Source organism: Hakea prostrata, chromosome 3, assembly GCF_041222555.1.
Source record: "Hakea prostrata isolate BN-2017 chromosome 3, UWA_Hpros_2, whole genome shotgun sequence".
In the NCBI taxonomy this organism is placed as follows: Eukaryota; Viridiplantae; Streptophyta; class Magnoliopsida; order Proteales; family Proteaceae; genus Hakea; species Hakea prostrata.
In genome coordinates, this window is record NC_142602.1 from 65,657,614 (window position 1) to 65,666,365 (window position 8,752).

The window sequence follows — 8,752 nt, forward strand, 5'->3', positions numbered from 1 at the left end:
AGTCATCCAACACATGCAATGCAAGATACGAGCCTCGGTTCCCATGCCGCCTAGACTTATACCAGGAGTAGGAAGACCAGATCAAACTGGGGATAGAGAATGATTATGGAAGAATGCAGAATCTTGCATCAAACATAGGGAGCATGAGTTTTTTTGAAATAAGATAACCGTAAGCACACAGTATCGTGTAGCTAACGGGTCGATCTCAGGGAGATATGCCACCTAGAATTCAACTTCTTAATGGTAATGCGAGAGTGGAATGATTCAATTTTGTTAACTAATTAATTAAACTAAACCAACGATCCTAATCCATACATCTAATGCAATCAAATTAAGACGAAAATTAAAGCAAACATAACCAACGCATAAATAAAAGACAAGAAAAAAATGCGAACAATTAAAATAAAAGGGAAGTGATCCGAGTGTCAGCTTTGGATTGAGGGAAGGGGAGTATAATTATAATGACTTTGACCGTGGACCCTTTGCCGTAACTTATAGTCCACCGATCGGGGGAAAGGATATTAAGAGAGAGAGAGAGAGAAAGAAGAAAAAAAAACTGCAGAAAGTAAATAACAAAGCAATAAGCAACGCAATAAAAGCAAAAGGGAAACCTTAACAAAAAAGAGGCACGACTGTAGGCATCTTTGATCAAGGACCCAGGGGGAAGGGAGAACAATAAATAAATGCTGAAATTAAATCCTAAATTAAGAATATGAAGGGGTAGATAGAAGCGGGAATAGAGGGGGGAGAGAAGATTATTGAAGAATATTACTTACTTTCATCTTTGAATCTCAAAAAAAAAAAAAAAAAAAAAATTAATCAAATGATTTGAATCTCAACCAACCCTAACAACCAGATCTAGAATAATATAGATTTGCAATTGCTAGACCCAGAGAGAAAACGAATCCTCAAACTTGAAACTTGAACTTGAAATTGCATTGATAAAAATAAAGGAAATACACTTGCATCAAATAAAAATAACACAACTTCAATTTTTCTTACAATACATTAAAACTTAAACATTCAATCTAGAATTAAAACCCACAAAGTAATCAAAGAACTAGAGAAACCTAGAACAAGCTAGAGAGAATAGAAGGTGCAAGACTTAAATAAACTAAAGAGAAAAATAAAGTGTCCAGACCTAAGTGGGAGGTAATATTTATAGGAGAAAGAGAATAATTTACAAACAAGGAAATAAAATAATAATAATAATAATAATAATAATAATAATAATAATAATAATAATAATAATAATAATAATAATAATAATAATAATAATAATAATAGAAAGAAAAAAATAAAGAAAGAGCAAAATTCGTTATAAATAAGAAGAGAGAGAGAGAGAGAGAGAGAGAGAGAGAGAGAGAGAGAGAGAGAGAGAGAGAGAGAGAGAGAGAGAGAGAGAGAGAGAGAGAGAATGTGTGGAGAATTAAATAAAAAAAATAGTAGCACGTGAAGAGGGAAACTGGAGAGAAGGTGGAGAAATTAAATAAAATAAAATAAACTGATCTTAACGTGGAGAAAGAGTGGGGGAAAAAATAGTGAAAATAATAGAAAGTGGGAAGAGAGAGAGAGAAAACTAATTAGAGAAATAAATAAAATCTAAAAAAAAATGAAATCTTCTAAAAAAAAATAGAAAATCCTAATCTTTGACTACTTGTGGGACCTATACATTCATTCAATTACAATAAAGAAAAATAAAATAAAAATTCTAATCTAATTTTATAAGATATTCTAGAGTTGGTCCATATTTGCATCTCTAGCCCATCATGCTCCAAATCAAGCCCATTCCCACACTTGAGAATTTGAATGGACATCCTGACGTGTAAAATCGCACGTTTCATACCCAAAACTCCAAATATTCGCTCTGGTCCTTAGAAATTATAAAATCTTCAAAAGCAACATAAAACCCAATGGTAGCTCCACTCTAAGTGTGTAAAACGTATGCTTTATGCCCTAAGATTTCACACATAAATGTGCTCATCAATGAGAATAGATCATAGTCACAGTGGTTCATAACAGCAGAGTTGGCAGTCATTGGAGTTCCTATACGGGGATCACACCACCAGGTTAGATTACATTGGGTACTCTTCTTATGGAGTTCATGCTATTCTTCAAGACCCTGCATTTGGAGAGTATGCATATGGGAGTGAAGGTGAGCTATTGATTGAATGTTTCAGAATCCTCAACCCATATATTAGTAGTAGCATGAACAACAAGAGCAGCAATGGCTCTTTCACCCACCCATGATTGATGGTTACCCCAGAGTGCTATTCCTACAGTATTTTGACATAAAGTTATATTGGAGCCACATAAACCGATATGTAATATACTACGTGATCAGTTGACTTGGGAGTTGTATGTGGCCATTGATCAGAATCAGTTGATGGAGAATATTGAGCGATATCAATTAGTAAACTTGTGAAACCCAGCCCAAACCTAGCCCGAGGCACCCTATTTATTTTGGGTGAAGAAAGACTTGTTTAATGTTAGACCTTGAAGTTGGACCTTAATTTCAGTGTTGCAATCCTTGAAAACCTTAGGAAGTCATGTCCGACCTTTCCCTTAGTGTAGATCCATGTCCCAAAGTGATGGAAGTTGTCCTTGTGTGCCCTCTTTATGGAAGACATGGTATTTGACTCGAAACCCATGGATGTGGTTGATGGTGCTCCATACTTGGATGCATTATCAGTGATTGTTTTGAATCTGCAGCTTGAAGAAGATGAGCTTAGTTGGTGGACCTAACGAACTCCCGTGCTTAATCCGAAGGTATTTCCCAAACTAGACTTCTTGATTGACTTGTAGGAGAAAACCCCACTCAATTTGACCCCGTATAGCCCTCTGAATCCCTGTCCGAAGTTGCTGTTCTTGTTTTGTCGACTGGCCAGTCAACCAATCAGTCGACCAAAGGAATACAAGCCTGAGTAAATTTGGTCATTTTGGGTTATATTTATGTGGAACTTCGTGGTTTCAACCCCATTTACTGTTGGGACTCTCTTGGGACGTGGGAAGGCTCCTCCTTGGCTTGGGTGATGATCTTCTACAAGAATCATGGTCTCTCTTCTCAAATCTCTTCCCCAAGGTATGTTTTTTCTCATTCTCTCTCTAATCTACTCTCTCCTCTTCTTTTCTTGCTGCTAAGACCATGACTAAGGTGCTGCAACCTTGTAAACACCTAGCCATGTGTTTCCCCTTTCATTTACATTAGTTCCTTTCAATTCTTGCTATGCTATGCTTCATCTTAATCCTTAGCATTGCATTTCCATGATTCCTTTCATTCCAACTTGTGTTATTGATCTCAACTGATGTATAGATGTATGTTAGGTCTGATTTGTCGATGGTTTATGCTTCTAAACTAGTTCTTATCACTTCCTTAGCTAATTACCCATCATTCCTTGCCATTGCAACAATTTCCATTTTAATTCTTGATGTTTATCATATAGAACTTAGGGTTTCAATTTGGGGGTTTTCAATTCAGCCATTGGATCATGCTAATTCTTGTTGTGTAGTGTTCTTATATTGTTATAATCATTCCCTCCAAGTCTCTATTCAGCCCGTTACTGTTCATTCTGGTCGACTGACCGACAGTGGACCAATCAGTTGACCAAAGGTGAACAGCAACTCTGTCTTTGCTCGATTTGCTCCGTTTGATCCCCGATTTGAGTGTTTTCTTCTCTAATGTTGCATATATGTTGTGTAGGGTTCAAGTACTAAGTTGGGGACTATTCTAAGTGATCTTTGGGATTAGTTTCGACTCGATTAAGGTAAGGACGGTTATTACCATAATTACACGGATTATGTGAATATTACTTTTATGATTGGAAACTTAGTATACTCACCTTCTTTATCGTATTTCTTACAATATATGACTGCTGTAAGTACTTCAAGTACAATAGTGCTATGTTTATCTATTCTTTTGTTATCATTGAATATTCATTCTTGCTAATTACATATGCAATTGATCATGTTTTATTCAATATCTTCTATATGATGAAATATCATTTGTATATGATGTGATGGAATTGGGAATGTGATTGAATAGGTATAATTTGGGATTGGGGAATGTCCTACTGACATTTCTGTCCTTGGACATCGGAGGGAATAGTATGGGATGTTCTCCGAAGGTGCCCATCGACGCTTTCCCGAATTATTGGATGACATATATAGGACTTGTTTAGATGTATGGCTAGGATGTCCCTGTCGTATCAGACCTGAATTGGAAGGGCATTGAGACCGAATGACCCGTGGTAGTAGTGTGGATTTGTGGGCGCTCAAGACCGGTAACCATCCCGTGAGAGGACATAGATCGCATTGTGGATACCCGAAAGGGGCCATTTATTGGTAGGGTTGCAAATAGCTAGACTTGGGCTCACGAGCGCTCGAAGATCGGTGAGTCATATCCATGAGAGGACGTGAGAGCTTCCCGTTTACTATTTGTGGATGACCAATAGGGTTGATGAGTCTGATGAGTAATATTCGTGATTCTACTGTTAAGGATACCGGAAAGGATCGCCTGGGGTGAGGAATGGACGTATCTTGATCCGACAATATATGACTAAGTAGATGACTTGCATTGGGCTAGGCTTTACCGTGACATGCGCCAATACTTATACCAATGGTGATGTGAGAGAGCGATGAGTTAAACCCCAGCCATGGATTGTCCAAGAAGGTTTCAAGACCCAATTCCCACCGAAAAACCCAAGATATAGAGATGGTTGAGGGAAGAGTGATTTGAGATCTACCCAAAGAAGTATGGTGCTATGACTTAAAGCATGTCTACCTATAGAGACTAGCATACATAGAGTTAGTGTGAAATTCAGCCCAAAACCTAAATTAGACACCCTATTTGTTTTGGATGAAGAAGAACTTGTTTGATGTTTGACCTTGAAGTTGGACCTTGAGTATGGTGTTGATATGTTTAGAAGGTCCTAGGAAGTCAAGTCAGACCTCTCCCTTAGTGTAGATTCGAAAACCCATAGAAAATTGATGATGGAATTCCCTACTTGAAGAGCTTGGTTGATTTAGAAAAGAGAATGCACCTTGATGAAGAGAAGATTGGTTGATGACCTTAGAGCATGGTTAGATATGATTTAAAGCCATTTTCCTATGCTAGGTAAGTTATAGTTGTTGTGTTTAAAATTTCGTTTGATTCCGATAAGAGAAAGGCCCTCAAATCCCTGTTTTTGGCTATGCTGTCAGCCTGGGTCGAGTGCTTGGGTCGACTAGGCCATGCTACCCAGCCACTCGACCCAAGTAAATAGAATTCGAGCAGAATCTTCTGTTTAGGTCCTTGTTGCTATATATACCTCATAACTTCGTGTTTTTAGTATCCCTAGCCTCCAAAACACCTAGAGAATGAAGGAAACTCATCTCCAAGCCTCCTTTGGGGTAGAAGAAGATCTACATTCAACTCTCAAGCTTTCTCTCTCTTGTTCTTCAATCAAAGGTTAGTATTCAATCTATTATGCTATTGATTCATTCTTACTAGGATCATTCTCTTCTCTGATCTGAGATTATGAGGAAGATATTGCATCTCTGCAATCATATCTTCTACAATCTCTTCTCATTCTATATGCTATGATTTCATATTCATTCTCTACATGATTTTCATGATTTCTTCTTAAACTATGATCATGTTCTTATTTCGATTTCTTCTAGCATATTAGATGCATCTCTATGATCATTCTTACTCTAAATTTACTGTGTTCATATACTAGAATGAGGTCTCATCATCTCTAGTTCATCTCTTTCATTCATAGCTTGTTTTCAATGAAAACCATGTTGTTTTCCAAATTAGAAAGTCTTGTTTTCCAAAATAGAAACTATGATTCTAAATTAGTAAGTAATGGTTTTAATGGTGGTTTGATGTCTAAATTATGCTTTTTAGTCTTAGACTACTATGTTAGACAATCTCTCCAAGTTTCGTCGCATTCCGGTTTGTGTAGCATAGGTTTCGGATCAAGATTCTCTTTTTATTTTCGGATTTGCTTTTGGGCAGATTGCCTGGGTCGACTGGAGCACTCAACCCAACCAATCAACCCGCAATGACAGCAACTCTGTTCTTCATCCGTTTCAACTCCAATCTTTTGGAATCACTTCTTATGACCTATACATGTTTTGTCAAGCTTGTTTAGGTGATTTTGGATCTGTTCTCTGATTTCTTATTTGAAGACTATAAGTTTGGATTACGAGGTGAGTATTCCAACTCACAATATGCCTATTTACATGTCTTTATGTATTATGACATGAATGCATGATTTAGCTACTGTTATGTTAGTTTCCATTATGATATGAATGCTGTAAGTACAGTAGGATCTTATTTCCTTATTTAATTTATGTACTTGATCATGAATGAATACTTATTCATGTATGTTTCATATTCATTTAATCTTGTCTTATTATACTCTTCTATTTGATGAGATATCTGTCGTGGATGATATGACTGAATTATGATTGTGATTGTTTAGGTATAATTTGGGATTGGGGAATGTCCTTTTGACATTTCTGTCCTTCGACATCATTGGGGATAGTATGGGATATTTCCAATGTTGCCCTTTGACACTTTCCCAGATTATTGGTTGTCGTACCTAGGACTTGTCTAGCAGTGTTTGGCTAGGATATTCCTTGTTATATCAGACCCGATTCGGAAGGGTATTGAGACCGAACGACCCGTGGTAGCAATGGGGATTCATGGGTGCTCAAGACCGGTAACCAACCCTTGAGGGGACATGAATCACATTGTGGGGGCCATTTATGGGTAGGGTTGCATATGGATAGACTTGGTGTGAAATCCAGCCCAAAACCTAAATTAGACACCCTATTTGTTTTGGATGAAGAAGAACTCGTTTGATGTTTGACCTTGAAGTTGGACCTTGAGTATGGTGTTGATATGTTTAGAAGGTCCTAGGAAGTCAAGTCGGACCTCTCCCTTAGTGTAGATTCGAAAACCCATAGAAAATTGATGATGGATTCCCTACTTGAAGAGCTTGGTTGATTTAGAAAGAGAATGCACCTTGATGAAGAGAGATTGGTTGATGACCTTAGAGCATGGTTAGATATGATTTAAAGCCATTTTCCTATGCTAGGTAAGTTATAGTTGTTGTGTAGAAAGTTCCGTTTGATTCCGATAAGAGAAAGGCCCTCTAATCCCTGTTTTAGGCTATGCTGTCACCTGGGTCGAGTGCCGCGGCGATGCTACCCACCCACTCGCCCGTAAATAGATCCGGATTGTTTAGGTCCTTATTACTATATATACCTCATAACTTCGGTTTTTAGTATCCCTGCCTCCAAAACACCTAGAGACGAAGGAAACTCATCTCCAAGCCTGCTTTTAGTGTAGAAGAAGATCTACATTCAACTCTCAAGCTTTCTCTCTCTTGTTCATCAATCAAAGGTTAGTATTCAATCTATTATGCTATTGATTCATTCTTACTATGATCATTCTCTTCTCTGATCTGAGATTATGAGGAAGATATTGCATCACTGCAATCATATCTTCTACAACCTCTTCTCTTTCTATAAGCTATGATTTCATATTCATTCTTTACATGATTTTCATGATTTCTTCTTAAACTATGATCATGTTTTTATTTCAATTTCTTCTAGCATATTAGATGCATCTTTATGATCATTCTTACTCTTGATTTACTGTGTTCATGTACTAGAATGAGATCTCATCATCTCTAGTTCATCTCTTTCATTCATAGATTGTTTTCAATGAAAACCATGTTGTTTTCCAAATTAGAAAGTCTTGTTTTCCAAAATAGAAACTATGATTCTAAATTAATAAGTAATGGTTTTAATGGTGGTTTGATGTCTAAATTATGCTTTTTAGTCTTAGACTATTGTGTTAGACATTCCCTTCAAGTTTCGTCGCATTCCGGTTTGTGTAGCATAGGTTTCGGATCAAGATTCTCTTTTTATTTCCGGATTTTCTCTTGGGCAGATTGCCTGGGTCGACTGAAGCACTCAACCCAGCCAATCAACCCGCAAGAACAACAACTCTGTTTTTTCATCCATTTCGACTCCAACCTTTTGGAATCACTTCTTATGACCTATACATGTTTTGTCAAGCTTGTTTAGGTGATTTTGGATCTGTTCTCTGATTTCTTATTTGAAGACTATAAGTTCGGATTACGAGGTGAGTATTCCAACTCACAATATGCCTATTTACATGTTTTATGGTATTATGACATTAATGCATGATTTAGCTACTGTTATGTTAGTTTCCATTATGATATGAATGCTGTAAGTACAGTAGGATCTTATTTCCTTATTTACTTTATGTACTTGATCATGAATGAATACTCATTCATGTATGTTTCTTATTCATTTAATCTTGTCTTATTATACTCTTCTATTTGATGAGATATCTGTCGTGGATGATATGACTGAATTATGATTGTGATTGTTTAGGTATGATTTGGGATTGGGGAATGTCCTTTTGACATTTCTATCCTTGGACCTCATTGGGAGCCCTTTCCAATGTTGCCCTTTGACGCTTTCCCGGATTATTTGTTGTCATACCTAGGACTTGTCTAGTAGTGTTTGGCTAGGATATTCCCTGTTATATCAGACCCGATTCGGAAGGGTATTGAGACCAAACGACCCGTGGTAGCAATGGGGATTTATGGGCGCTCAAGACCGGTAACCAACCCGTGAGGGGACATGAATCACATTGTGGGGGCCATTCATGGGTAGGGTTGCATATGGATAGACTTGGGCTCATGGGCGTTCAAGACCGGTAACCAAC